The sequence below is a fragment of the Corvus cornix genome, chromosome 17, assembly GCF_000738735.6.
Source record: "Corvus cornix cornix isolate S_Up_H32 chromosome 17, ASM73873v5, whole genome shotgun sequence".
Classification (NCBI taxonomy): Eukaryota; Metazoa; Chordata; class Aves; order Passeriformes; family Corvidae; genus Corvus; species Corvus cornix.
Window position 1 is genome coordinate 5,303,615 of NC_046346.1, and position 14,492 is coordinate 5,318,106.

Sequence of the window (14,492 nt, forward strand, 5' to 3'; positions counted from 1 at the left end):
CTCACACGCGTTGGGAGTGAATGTTAATGGTGCCGAGCTCCTGGGAGAAATGATCAAATTCTTTGAATAAAGCAGGGAGGAGAGGAAGGGGAGGGGGAGGAAAGGAAAATAACTCCACAGATTAATTCTGCTGATGAAAATGAAAATTGGGCATCGCTGAACCAACCCCAGAATGAGCAGCTTCAGAGCCACAGCTCACCCTCAGCTGGGGTCGGGTCTGTCTGAGCTCCTGCCTGTACCCCCAGACCCCCCAATGGGTTCAGCCATCAGGTCCTAACGCTGTGAAGGGATGTGCTAATCCTGCTGTGAGCATCCCCCCTCCAACAGCATTCATCTTCATCCCTGGTGCCTTCACCTCACCCAGCTTTACTTGCCCAGAGGGCAAGTTGGAGCACCCAGAATTGTGAGGTTCATTTCAATACCAAAGGTTAAAAAAATGAAATGTTCTGAGTTTTTAATTAATTTGTATTAACTTCCCGGGGTTTGAGCCTTTAAAGACTTGGTTTTGTCCACTCTGGTCTCTGGTGAGGGTGGCTCCAAAGGTCCTCCTGGCCCAAAATGAAGGCAGAGACTCAGCAGCGATCACAGGGCTCCGGGAGCTGCTGCTTTAAAAAGAAAATAAGGTAAAAGTTTGGGAGTGGAACATGCCATGAGCTGCAGGATCCAACCCTCCTAGCCAGCAGCTTCCTCCTGCTCTGCTCCTCTTGGAGCTGGAAAACCTCCTGTGGAGCCCAGGAAGTCCCATGGGAGGGAAGTGACTCCAGCATTCCCAGGGTGGCTCCCCGGGCTCAAAGGGACTTTCCTTGGCTGGAACCACCGTGGGCACATTGGCTGGAGCTGTGGAGGGCACAGGGCTCTGAGCTGGGGGGCAACAGGGAAGCTTCAAAGCTCTGTGCTGGGGTTGGGGCTGCAGCAATCCCCAGGGGGACACCCATGGGTGGGACTCCCCTGCACGTCCTGCTCAGCTGCACCCCACCTTCCCTCCTGCCTGCGCTGCACCGCCAGCCAGCCCCTCTCCCTGGCTGTGACTTCATTTTGATCTCGGGCTGCTTCCCTCCCTCCCTTCATCCCTCCTCCCTTGCTGGCTGCTGCCAAGTCCGCAGGTTCCCGCTGTGACCTTGAGCTGGTTTCTGGAGCCGGTAGTGGGTTTCTTAAAGGAGCCATGGGGTCTCCCACCACCTCCCTCCTGCTGTCCCAAACTCCAGCCCAGCTCAGACACGCACTGGCCCCCCTGGGGGTGGGGGGGAAAAGGGAGTGAGAGCAGGGGGCCCCCAAGGGCACAGAAATTGGGAGAGGGTGGAAGTAGCCAATTCTGTGGCTGCAGAGTCACAGCTTGGCCACACTCACCACCAACTCCTGCGCATTCTCTGAGGTCAAACAGCCACTGGGAAGGGGGTTCCTGGCCACCAGTCCCAGCTCTGTACAAGGGGTGGAGTGGGCAAAGCCCTCAGTTGTGCATGGTACCCAGAGAGAGTGGTGGCATGGGAGGTGTGGGGATGCTCGGGCTGGTGGGCGTACACCCACCTCCCAGCACAAAGGATGGTCAGTGGCCCTCCCTGGCTGTGCCATGGCCCTTAAAGCTCCACAGCCTCCAGCAGTAGCAGGGAGAGCTTGAAAGTGAAGGTGATACCAATTCCTCTCCAAAGCCAAGCCACGGGGCAGATGGCAGCTGTGGAGAGATGCTCCTGGTTTCCTTGCTGGACCACGTGTGTGTCTGTGCCAGCACCGCATGACTCACTGGGAAGCTGTTGCTTGCACCCAGCAGTGGGTGTTGCACATAAACTCCAAATCCCATGAGCATCCCTCTGCCCCATGAAAGTGAGTGGTGCCTGGAGCCTCAGCAGGACAGAAACCCTTCAAAATGCCCTCACTCCAAATCCTAAAGCCACCTCAAACCCACCCAGGAAAATAATTCCACAGGTTAAACCCCATGTGGGAAGTGGCACAGCCCATGGGGAGTCTCAGTTCTTGGGCTGAGACTGAGAAGCCAAAAAGCACCTCAAAGTGCAAACAGCTCCGGTGTGGATGTGTACATGGAGACTCTCCCGGCAGCAGCAGTGGCCTGGTGCTCATGCCATAGAGGTTTTAAGCTGTGGTTTAGCTAAGCTGGGCAGGCTGAGCTTCCAGCCTTGCTTGCCCAGTCTAAAAGCTCCATCAGCCGGAGAGGACCCCAATCAATAGGAGCCTTCAAGGCAAGTCATAAAACTTTGAAATTATGCAGGCAGCTCTCAGTGCTCTGCAGCAAAGGCAGTCTTTAATTCATGGGGATGGTCCTGGGGAACCAGGGAGAGGGCTCTTAAATAAGGGAGAAGAACAAGGGGCTGCACTGCTGCCACCTTCACAGGGTGTACAGGGTGTGGATGGGCTTGGAAGGTGCTGCAGTGACAAACGCACAGCTGAGCCTTCCTCCCTGCCCTGCCCAAGCACCTCATACACAACCCACTGGAGGTGCTGCAGAGATCCAAAGGTGCCTCCAGACTCCACCTTGGAGCATCTCTCAATCCCAGGGAGATACTGAGCACGCAGCATCCCTCTCTGCCGCCTCACAGGTGCAGGGATCATGGGACTCCATGGTTCTGGGAACCCCAAAACCAAGCACTACCCTGTGAGCTGGAAACCAGCAACACCTTCTGCCTTGGACATGGTGGCTCGTAATGGCACAGGAAGGAGCAGGAAGGGGTGTTCTCAGCCCCCTCTATTATAGATACGAAGAGGGAAACTGAGGCACTGCAGAGTTGCAGAAGCAGAAGGGATAAAGGATAATTACAGGAGAAACTCAGTAGGATCCTTGACCTGGAGCAGACCAATCGCTCAGGGAATGAAAACCCAAGGAAAAAAAGGCCATAAAAAGTAAGAGTCACATTTGGACCACACAAAAGCACCAACAGGCCACCAAAAGACATAATGCAGTAGCCAAGGCACCCTTGGGAGCCCCTGATCCCACCAAGGAGAGGAGCAATCTCTGCTCTGCCACCTTCACCCGAGCTGCTGGGACCGGCCCGTGGGTGACAGGGACCAAAGTGTTCCGGGCTGTTGAGGCAGCAGAGGAGGCTCAGCTGTTGTCCCCACCACCGTGGGGCCGGCTTGGGAAAGCCCAAGTCCACATCCCACCCAGCGTGGGGACACAGCCCTCAGCTCAGGCAGCACCACAGCAGGAGGAGGAGGGAATGGAGTGGGATAAGGAAGGAGAGAAGGAAAGAGAGGGAAGAAAAGGAGAAAAATGAGTTTTCCTGCTGCCCCAGCGGTGTGGCGATTGATCGGGTGCAGGCTGGTGTGGAGCGGTGCTGAGAGCCTCATTCCCCACCGCCGGCTCACAATTATTGGAAAAAACCCGGCGCTGCTGCTGCAGTGAAATTAGTTATTGATCTCTTGTCTGGGTGACAAGCGCGGTGCCGGGGCTGCTCTCCCACCGTCCAGCCCCGCAGCTCCTCCGCCCACCCCGCAGGGGCTCAGCCTCCCGCCGCTGCCCCCGGGTGGGTGTCCAGGCAGGGACCGGAGGTCTCCGTGCTCACCCAGGCTCCAAAGCTGCTCCCCAAGGAGGTTTTGCTCACCCCACTGCACACAAGGAAGATGTCAGTGGGAGAAAAAGGGCTCTGCCCCACGCAGGATGGGACCCCTGAGCGCTGACAGACCCCCGCCTACGCAGAGCTTTGCCCTCCCCCCCTGCCCCCCCCCCCGCCACCATCTCCTGGCCCCCAGGGATTGGGGTCAGGCTGTCCTGAGCCCTTTTCCATTTCCCGATAACCTGGCTATCGCGGAGGGAGATAAGGCAGAGGGAAATCAGGCAGCCAGAGAGCTTTTGTTGTCTGGAAAGGCTCTGCACATCCCTGGCTGCAGCTGGCCGGAGAGGCTGGACCAGCGGCGGCTGCCTGGCCCCGCAGGGACAGGGACATGAAGGGACTGTGGCGCTGGGGCAAACGGGGTCTGCTCTTCCCAGGGGAACTTTCAAAGTTTCAATAACAAAAATCGGGTATTTATTTTCTTTTTGTAATTCCTGGCGGGAGGCAGGAACAACAGGGGAGATTTCAAACAATCCTGTTTTCTTCCAAACGTAGTCACCAGAGAAACACTTTGCCCCGGGGAAAAGATGGGGGTTGGCTCCCAGAGGGTTTGGTTTCCAGAGGGTTTGTTTGGAGTCTCACCTTTGCTTTGAGTTCGTCAAGGTGTTTCTTGTCACTGGCAGGGACAGGCTTGAGGCTGGCTCTCCAGTCTCCTCAGTCTCTTCAGGGATGTCTGACTGTTCACAGGATTTTTTCCCATCAACCTTTTGCCCCAAAAAGCAAATGCCGGAAGTGATCCCTCCCCGCGGTGTAATTAAGGTGGCTTTTGGGATGTAAATGAAAAGCCTGGTGATGAGTTCCTGAGGGCCAGAGGTCACTGTAAAACCCACATAATTTTTGCTTGGGCTTCTGTAGAGTTCCTGTGATGGGGATGCAGCCGGTGACCTTCTGCCTGGAGGGTCCCATGGGTGATGGGTGTCAATTGGCATCTGGGGATGTCCACAGAGAGGACATGAGCTGGTGGCACTGGCCATACACAGAGCCTGCAGGCTGCACTGGTGGCAGGATGCCAAGAGGAGACACAGTGGGGGCAGGATGGACCAGGGATACTCCCATGAGTAGCTCCCAGGGATGGGCAGAAAGTGCCAGTGATGTGACAAGCAAGGGGGACAGCGGCTGGAAGCCACTAAGGGACACCAAGATGGCTCATGGGATGTCCCCAAGCTCTGGGCAGCGGGCACAGGCAGCTCTCACCTCCTGCCTCCCTCTCAGCATCCCAAGCAGGCAAGACCCTGTCTGCATGTGTGTCCCTGGGGAGGCTGAGGGATCCTGGCCCCTTTCCCAGCCCTAGACAAAAGCCTGGGAACAAAAGCCTGCGGGATGCGGGAGGCATCTCCCGGCCGGGGGGTATTTGTTTAGCCCGGGGGGGAGGTGAAGAGGGGAGAGGAAACTGCATTTCAAAGTGTTTCACCCTTTGAAAACCCTTCACAGCCCCCCCAGTGCCCTCTGCATGGCCCTGGTATCCCCGCGAGAGGACACCGAGTCCCCTCCGGCCACCTCTGCGTCTCTGCTGGGGAGGAAATAAGAAAGAAGATGTGGGGGGGAAAAAAAGAAGGGCAGTGCAGCCAGGAGGAGGGAGCAGATCGCTGCGGGAGCATTTCTCTGGCTCAGCCCCTCTCTGGGTGGGGAAGTTGGAGCCCCAGCTCCAGGGACTGACTGCTGGGCTGAGAGTGAGCTTGAGAACTCATGTGTTTCTCCCCGGTTCTCTTCATTTTCACAATAACCCTATTGGGTTTTGGGGGTGGGGGTTATCCGGGGGATGGATCACAGCCTGCACCTGGCCCCTTCCCAATCTACCAAAGCCCAGAGCAGAGCCCTGGGCACACAGGTCTCCTTGGAGGTATTGGAGGAGGTTGGCAGAAGCCACCAGTCAAAACCCATTCCTCGCAGACCTGCCCAGGCTTCTCCAACAAGGTGCCACCAACACAGGGAGGGCTCTGGCCACCTACAGTCATCCTCAGGCTGCTTTTGCAGGTCCCCTCTCCATATCCATCACCCAAAGATGGGCACACTCCTGCAGAGACAAACCCTCAGCACCTTCAGCCCTGGCTGCGACACCAGCCTGTGCCGCAGGGACACCGCACACGTGAGGCCTCAGGTTTCCTGGGGCTGTTTCGGTGTTTCACCACCTTAAAAACACACATTTCCTGCGGGGCCACGCAGGGAGGTGCAGCAGAAACACCCTCTGGCATCCTCTCCTGAGAAGCAGCTTCCCGGTTTGCAACTGGGCATTGTCCCAGTGAGTTACCCTCACCCTGTCACTACACAGGAAGGCACCATGCGAGCGAGACAGCGCAGCCCCAAACCTCCCAAACCCCAGTAAAGGTGGAATGTGGATCCCAGTCGCTCCTGCCACCCTCCAGAGCTTAGCATTCCACAGAGATGAAGTGGGAGAGAGGTGCAGACAACGGGGTTGACCACATCCACCGGATCTCCTGGCTCCTCGCTTCCCTCCGGCGCGCTGGCGGAAGCCGAGCCCACGCCGACAGTGGCGGCTGGGCAGATGGAAAGACCAAATGATGGCTTTGCAGGGGGCCTGGGATTTGTTTGAGCCATCGCTGTCTCAGTGAGTGACTTCGAATAACGGATACACTTGAGAAAATCGCCATCTGCTCCCGGACAATTCGCAACCAGAGGAAAAGGTGAAATAAATTCAGCGACTGTATTATCCGCCCATCCACAGCTCCAACAGCAGGGTCAGGCTTTGTGCAGCGTCCTGAAAGTGATTTGGGAACGAGAGGATGGTTTGGGATGAGCAAAGAGCAGACAACCAGAAACGGATGGAAGAGTTGAGGGCCTGGGATGTTGCGTCCACAGCAGGGTTCTCCCAGCATCCTGGGTTTGGTGAGTTTGGCAGGAAGACAAAATCTCACCAGATCCTTTTTTTTTTCCATCTCTGAATTTTGAGTGCCTCCTGCTTCCATCTGGGCTGGAAATACCACAAAAGCAGATGCTACAATGCAGCACATTTTGTGTTTCAAATGCTGGAAGAAATCAGAAATGAAAAATAAATGCAGGGGGCCGGCCCCATGGGCTGGGCTAGGGATGAGGCTGAGGGCAGTTGGAAGAGCCCTTGAACCCACAGCTCAGCCCATGCCAGGCTCAACAGCTCCAAAAATCAAACCCTTCATCCTCAGCAAAGCAAAGACATTTCCAGGAGCAGATAAAAATGCCCCCTGCATTTCTGCTCGGCCATGCCTGTGAGCCCAGAATCCACATACTGCTTAGACCAAAGCAATGGGTTTTTTTATGGTTTTTTTATGCAATCAGGAGGGGGATGAATCTTGCCCCCAAAGTCACAGCACTGTGCAGCAGTCCCTGCCTGGAAGAATCCCTGGTGCTTCCAACAGAACCTCACTGGGGGAGAAAAACACTCAGTGCTTGGTCTTGAAGGGGCAGGAGGAACTGGGGAAGAACAGGGCTGGATGCAACCATTTTTGGTGCCCTTTTGCTCCTGGCAAGCCCAAAGCAAGGGTGCCCAACATTCCTCCTGCACCAAAGGGAGCCTGTTGCAGGCGTCATGATGGGATTTCTTCTGCCTTTTCCTCCTTGCTGGACTTTACCTGGGTGTGAAGATGTGTTTGGTACCTGGGGAACACTACCCAAGCTGGTCCCACCAGCCATTGCTTTGGCCAGTGCAGCCACCTCATCCCACCCCAGCCCTCCCCAGTGGGGACACAGCCCATGGGGGTTGGATGGGACAGCCTGGCTCCCACCCAGCCAGCCCCTTTTCCCAGGGAGAGGCCCCTGGCCCTGCACATCTGAGATATCACACTGAACCCACAGTGCTGCCACAAGCCAGGGGAAACGAGCCAGGGATAAACCCTCCTGAGGGGCAGCGGCTGCCAGTGCTGGTGTGGATGTCCTGGTGTGTGGGTGCAGGGCAGAGCCCCCCCAATGTATTTGCTCCCCACACGGGAGATAAACCTCACATTTCTTTGGTGCAGGCAGGAGGTGGGCAAGGGTCTGCCTCAAAGACAGAGAAAGATGACTGTGACCCAGCCCCTGGGGCGCAGCCCTGACTGGGGTGTCACAGGGAGCCCCTGGCTGGGTGGGTCACTGGGGGGACCCTGTACAAGGTCCTGGGGAGCACTGTAGCCACACAGGGGTCCCACCCTCCAGCACAGCATCCCTGAGCATGGTGCTGCCGGCTGGCAATGGGCACGATGTTCCGGTGTGTGCTTCGCCCCGGCCTGGCTGCTGCTGTCACAGCCAGTCCCCTCCTCACAGTGGTTGCTGGGAGGGGTCCCCACCTGCATCCCAAAGGGTTTCATGCCAAGAGGCACGGGCAGCTCTTGCTCGGCACGGGGAGGGAAAGCGAGAGCTTGGGAGCAGGAGCCCAGCTGGCACCCTGAGGAAGCGGAGGATGAGGAAGGGAAGGAAGCGGGGGATGAGGATGGGGATGAGGATGAGGATGAGGATGGCGATGAGGATGGGGAGGCAGGCGGGATGGCAGGGCAGACCGTGTAGCCGAGCGGCAGCGAGCGGGAGCGGGAAGGCGAGGCAGCGCGAACGAGGGAGAGGGAGCAGAAATCTGTTGCCCAGGCTGTGCGCTTCGCTGTCAGCCGGCTCTGATTAACGGGCTGCCTTCCAGCTCCGCGCCGGCTGCGTTCCTGGCAGGAGCGGAGCCCCCCGGCTTCCTGCCGTAGGAGTGGCTCGCTGAAAGGTTACATTTGCACAATGTGCCGCTGGAAAAGCGGTGCCAGAGGTTGCAGGCGGGGGAGCCGGGCGAGCGGGCGAGCAGGCAGCTCCGCTCCGCTCCGCTCTGCCTGTGTAATGGAAAAAACCCTCTGGGGACGCGCAGGAAAATATCAACTTACTCTCCCCCAGCACAGCAAAGCTGGGCCCGGCCGGCCGTGGATGGGGGAACGAGAGCACGGGATGGGGCGGTGGTGGTGAGCACCCCCAGAGCCCCAGCGCCGCTCCGGATCAGCCCCAAGGCGGGGCAAAGCAGGGCTCTGCCCAGCACCCCCATCGCCGTGGGCTGTGGGGCAGTGAACTCCTCCTTCGGGATGCTCCCCAGAAAGGCTTTGCGCTTGCCATCATCAGGATCTCTCGTCTCTGCTGCTTGGTGGGGAAAGCTGAGGCTGTTGAGGGGAAATGTTCGAATCTGGCAAGGAAGAATTTCCTCCGCTGGAGGCTCAGTCCGCACTGCTGTGATTTATGGGGCTTGGCACAGCCACGGCTACATCCACACACACACGCACATGTCTTATCCCCAGCTTTCCCAGCCCTTCTACCCTATAACTTTTGGTCTGGGAATATTATTTTGGTGTCTGGAAAGTCCAGCTCAGATTGCTGAGCCCACCATAGCTGCTGTCTGCTCTACAGCATACCCTAAAAAACTCTGCACCTCCTCCATCGTCCCTCTTGCACCAAAACAACTTCTCCTGAGCAGCTCAGCACCCTCCAGGGCAAAGCCCTTCATCCCTCCCTGCACAAGACTTCCTTTCACCTTCTCATTTCTTCATTGCATCTCAACCTGGTCACCTTTCTGCCCCACAGCCACAGAGGAGGGGTCAGGGCAGCAGGGGCAGCACCCACCCTCACCCCAGGGTGCTAGAGCCAGCTCACTCTGTCTTGCAGGAGCCGACATTTTCCTTTCTGTCTCCCTTGTTTCCTTGGTTTCAAGCTTTTTCTTCCTCATTGAGCCCCTAATTAAAAAAAACAACTCTGGAGGAATCCCAGATTCAGGGCACTCGGAGCAGGGCTGCAGCTGCCCCTGCAGGCACCCTCTCCTTGGGTGTGGGACGCATGGTCAAGCTCTGTCTCCTTGGGTTTTGCCCCAAAGCTTTTAAATCCCCAAACTGGTGCCCCTGCTCAGCATGGCCCAGCTGGGTCCCCACCACGCTGGGGTGTGAGTCCTCCCCCTCCGCTGTCCCCGGCTTCCCTCTGTGTTTTCATTAGGATTTGGAGATAAGCTTCCAAATAAAGGCAGTGTTTTTAACCACTTTGCCTTATCAGCCAGCATCCAACGGCATTCCCCATCCACAGATCGAGGCTTGGAAGACACTCCAGGGGGAAAAGGGACCCCAAACATGCAGACCTCTCCTTCTCCCAACCCCGCAGCCTGCACTGTGGCCTGGAGGGCACCAGTGGCTCTGGGAAACTATTTCTAGTACTGGCCCCCGCTCAGGGACAGCAGTGTTAATGCAACCGCATGCACGAATACAACCCAAGCACCAGTTCAGCACACCTGGAATTTATTCCTGGTTCTGCCACTGGCCTGGGGATGACCTTCAGCCATTCGTTTCCTTCCCTGTGCCTGTGTTTCTGCTTGCTCTCCCTCTCTCAGCCCTTCCTAAGCCCAGTGATGCTGCCCCAGCCCGAGGAGGCTCCATCTGAGTTCACAACAGCTCCCACATAAAGGTGAGCAAACAGCAGCAGCTCTGAGCATCCCTGGGTCCTACATCCTCCCAGTGCTCACCAGAGCCCCCCTCACTGAGCCCCCTCCCCACTGGGCCGTCCCAGGGCTCATTTTTTCAGTATGTGTGCAAAGGCCTGAATAGAGGAACCAGCTGCCAGCAGCTTCCAGCCCCCAAGAGCTGCCCTGGGGAAAATCAGCACCACACAGGGGCCTTGCCCTGGGGGTGTCCCCTGGGGTAGGGCTGAAGATGGGTCTCACTGTCTTCCTCTAAGTATTGGGGACCACTGCGGGGAGAAGTCCTCCAAGGAGAAGCAGAGGGGAGTAACACCAGTGACGGCAACAAACTCAGCTGCTTGGAGGCAGCAAACCAACCCAAACACCCCAGATAAGCCCTACTGTGGTAAGCCACACACCACAGAGGATCCCCATTAGGGCTCAGCACCATTAGAGACCCATTACTGACAGCGCAGGAGCACTTCTACCTGGCTGGCATGGAGGAACACAAATATAGGCCCTTCTACCCCTCACTGGCAGGATCTCAGTGCACTGGAGACAGAGGCTCCTGTGGGATGCAGGCAGGGAAGGAAGGAAGGAAGGAGGTGATGCATCAGACCCCTGGGCACAGCATCCTGCTCACACCACAGCCCTGCTGGACTCCCTCCCCACACAGAAGGAGGTGTTGGGGACTGGCTGGGAGAGCAGCATGGGGGGCACGCACACCTCCCATCCTGGGGGAGGAGGGGGATGGTGCAGCCTGGCAGCACCCACCTCCACAGCAAATCCAGCCCTGGGAGCATGGCAGGAGCCTGGGACTGTGAATGGCAGGGGAAAAGTATCCTGTGATAAATGCCTCCAGGGCAGAGGGGATCCCAGAAACCTCCACTGCAGGCCCCGTTGCCAGAGCATGCGAAGAATCCCAATGCCAAAGCACGGCCAAGAGACTGAGCTCTTTGGGGAATCAAATCTGGCCACAGCACTCAGCAAGGTGGCTTTTGGGGACAAGCGTGTCACACTGGGAGCTGCTGAGTGCTCTCACCTCCATCCTGCACTCGCTGCCTTTCATGAGTCAGAGCCCATCTCGAGGATGAGGTTGTTTCCTGCCCTTTTCCCAAACAAGGTCCCCAACCATACCAAAAACCCTTGAGTCCACAGAGCCCTCGCTTGTGGACAGCAGAGAGCTGGCGGATTGCATGGGGCTGGCGTTCTTCCTCCCTTCCAGCTGTTAAATTGCATTATAGACAGTTAAAAATACATCACATACTTTCCTAATGTGACTTTTCCATGGTAAGCAGCAGCACGGCTGGAGGTGAGATGCTGGAGGTCGCAGGAGAGCTGCTCACTCGTGTCCATGGATGGACAAATTTGGGTCCCAAAGAAGGTGATTGTGTGGCCCCTTGGCAGACTTGACCTCAGCAGACTGACCCAATGTGCTCACTGTCTCTTGCCTCAGTTTCCCCAGTTATGGTCCATTCTCTGAAATAAGATCTCACATGAACTAAAAGTTGAGAGGGTTTGTTGGGCTTTCTAGAAAACGGGTCTTTTGCACAGGGATCAGAGGTTAATAGAAGTCCAGGGTTGAGCTGGAAATGATCTGTTAATACATTATAGCAGAAAAGCCTAATTCCTGAGCATGACTGGAACTGACCACATGGAATCCCATGGAAATGCCAGAGGGACCTGGCCCGGCCGGAGCCCACAGCAGGCGTGGGGCAGCGCTGGGGCAGCTGAGCTCAGCCTGAAGCAGGAGCATTACTGCGAGCCATGTGTGAGCTGGGATCAATCTCCCGTTCCAGCAGCACAGCGAGCTCTGCTGAGGTCTGCAGTGGGTGGAAAAAAACCTTTTTGGCTCACTAGAGCACTTGAAGGAACAACCTGTGTCCCCATGGATGGGCTCCCTTGCGGCCAGAGACACCTATGGTGTGGGGAAGGCAAGAAGAGAGCAAAGGTGATCCCCTTGGATCCAGGTCCAGCCCCCTTTGCCCAGACCAGCCCTGACAGCACCTCCTCAACCCCTTGCAGGACCGACGCCACAGCCCCAGAGAGGATCCCAGCACCCCAAAACAGCCAGGACACCCTGGACCCCAGCAAGGGGCCGGGATGGGGATGAGAACCTATGAGAGGGTGAGGAAAGAGTTAAACCCCCAGCACTGCCAGCCCCCCGCTCCTGCTTCTCTGCTAACTTTGGGAGGAAGGGAATAGCATAAAGGTAAGAGTGGAGGAAGGAGAGAGGAGACAGATGAGAGAAGGAGCGAGGGAGAGGGGGAGCGGGAGAGAGGAACAGACGGCAGAGAGGGAGAGCGTGGGGGGGAAGATGCTGACGCTTCTCCTCCATCTCGGCGAGAGGCAGATAGAGGGGAACAAGGGGGGAAAAAAAAGAAGGCAAAGACCAAGGGAACATGGGAGAGGGAGAAGGAAGGAGCCGGAGCGAGGGAGCATGTGTGAAAGTCGCAGTGAGAGAAGGGGCCTCTTTGATTCCCCGTGCCTCATACCAGACAGTGTCTAGACTGCAGCAATTATTGTCAGCTCAGAACACCCAGGCATTGCCATTTCAGCTGAAAGGGAGCTTAACAAAGAGCGAGGGAGAAAAAAAATACCCTGCCGGTGGTGAGCTGGGCTCCCTCCAGCACAAGGGGCTCTTCGGAGGGTCCTCCATCGCCCGCGCCCCCCGCAAGCCCCAGCCCCAGGTGCCCCCAGAGCAGTGGCTGTGGAGGAGGCCACGGGGGCAAGCAATTCCTGACTCGGCCCTGGGTCTTTGGCTGGTTTTGGGGTGCAGCTGCTGGGTTCAACTCTCCCTGCCAGCCCAGGTTATGGGGCTGAGGGCACAGCGGGCAGGGCCGGGGGAAAGGGCCCCCTGGGGAGGTCGGGGTGTCCCGGTGGAGGGGCAGTTCCCCAGCAGGCAGCATTCGGCCGTGAGCGCCCATGGAGCTCCTCCCCAGGCCAACAGCAGACAGTCAGATGGACACCTCGGCCTCACCCCAGAGTCCAGGGGATGCACACACCTCCTCCAAGCAGTGGGGATGTGAATTCTAGAGCTAGGCACGCCAATGTACGCTGCTCCTGCAGCTCCTCAGCTCCCTTGAGTCTCAGGAAATCATGGGAGGTCACTTGTGCAAATTCACAGGAATAAAAATCATCCCTCCTGTCCTCTCCTCCATCCTGCCTCCCCACCACGAGAGGAGTTACCCTTTCCCCTCTTGAGCCCTTTGCCCTCTGAGGGGCTTTTGTGCTCTCTGCAGGTCTGGGATGTGGCTGGGACTCCCAGGAGGGAATTAACACCCAGAACTGGCTGTGAGTCAGGAATTCCTGCCTCCCACTGGAAACACCCGCCATGTGCCCCCCCAGCTCTGTGGTGACAGCCAGCTCCGAATACCTCAGAGGAGAAGAGGTGAGAAGGAGAATTTGAGTGCCCTGTCTCAATCACTTCCATGGGTTTGGGGCGGTCATGATCCCACTCAGCTGTCTATGGGGCTGCCCTGCAGATGAGCTCCTTTGGAAGCGTCCCCAGCTCCAGGGCTGCACCACCCATCTTCAAGATTTGGGAGCACAGAGCAGCACAGCCAAGCGACCTTCTCCATTGCAGGATGGCACCGGGGACCGTCCCTGCAGAGGCTCGTGGCCCGTCTGCTGGGAAAGGCAGCCGATCCCTCCAGATACTGGAGCACAGCTCTGGTTTAATTAGCACTTTTAATGCCTGGAAAGGAGGCGCCAGGGAATACTCAGCAGGTTGGACATGATTTCCTCACTAGCAATCCAGCCTGGCAACAGGCAAGCTCCCCAACTTCAGCTTGCTCAGCTGGGATGGGGTGACTTTGCCCTGGGGTCTAAACCATGGCAAATACCCTTGGTGAGCCCCACCTAGGCCCCTCGGTGCAGGGACACCTCTGTCAGAAGGCATTTTTGTAGCAAACCCCAGCAGTCAGTATGCTCTGCCAGCATGTTCTTTGAGCAATGCCTGACCCCAAATTGGCTCAACTCAGCTGTTTGTCCTTGTCCCTCTCTGCCTTTGAGGAACAATATCCATTTTCTGGCCAGGTCTGGTCATGTCTGCTAAATCAAGGACTTTTTCTCCCATGGGTACAGGGCACTGATGTTGCTGTGCGGATAAAATCAGTCTCGTTCAGGATCTGGCCACTGTGGCAGATCAGAGGAGACGACAGCACAAGTGCCACAAAAGGCCAGGATGGCAAAACTTGCCTGGGGAGAGACTCGTCCCCTTGCTCCCTTGGCTGGCCATGGCTTGTCTGTGGAGATGATGCCACCTCCCAGTGCAGGGTACCCTGGGCAAAGGTCACAGAGGGGAGCGCCAGCTCTGCCCATTGCCCACATGTCCCATCGCAGCGGTGCCTCCCGCTCCCAAAGCTGTGCTCCCTCATGGGCTTCTGTATCTCAGGGATGGGGTGTCCAGCTCCAGCAAAGCACCACAGCCAGGGCTGGTAGTGCTCCAGCTGTGGAGGACACTGAGCTTCCAACACGTGTGGATGCTGCAGTGAAACAAATATGTGATACGAGCAGGGGCAGGTCTTCCCCTTGTGAGCTCGGGCTTTGTTTGACCTTCACAAGGAGCT

General features: G+C 57.2%; 1 long non-coding RNA gene across 9 annotated transcripts in view; it reads right to left on the bottom strand.

Annotated features, from left to right (window-relative positions):
- Window positions 1-428: 428 nt before the first annotated feature.
- LOC104688291 overlaps window positions 429-14,492 on the bottom strand; it is an 84,955-nt gene continuing 70,891 nt past the window's right edge. For 6 of the 9 annotated variants that reach the window (XR_005603242.1, XR_751664.4, XR_002045165.3 and 3 more), the window contains one exon: window positions 3,685-6,544. This is a non-coding gene — a long non-coding RNA (uncharacterized LOC104688291). Of the gene's footprint in view, window positions 606-3,684; window positions 6,545-14,492 lie in introns of those variants that run through there. The other 3 variants (XR_005603240.1, XR_005603241.1, XR_005603243.1) reach the window with 3 other exon arrangements.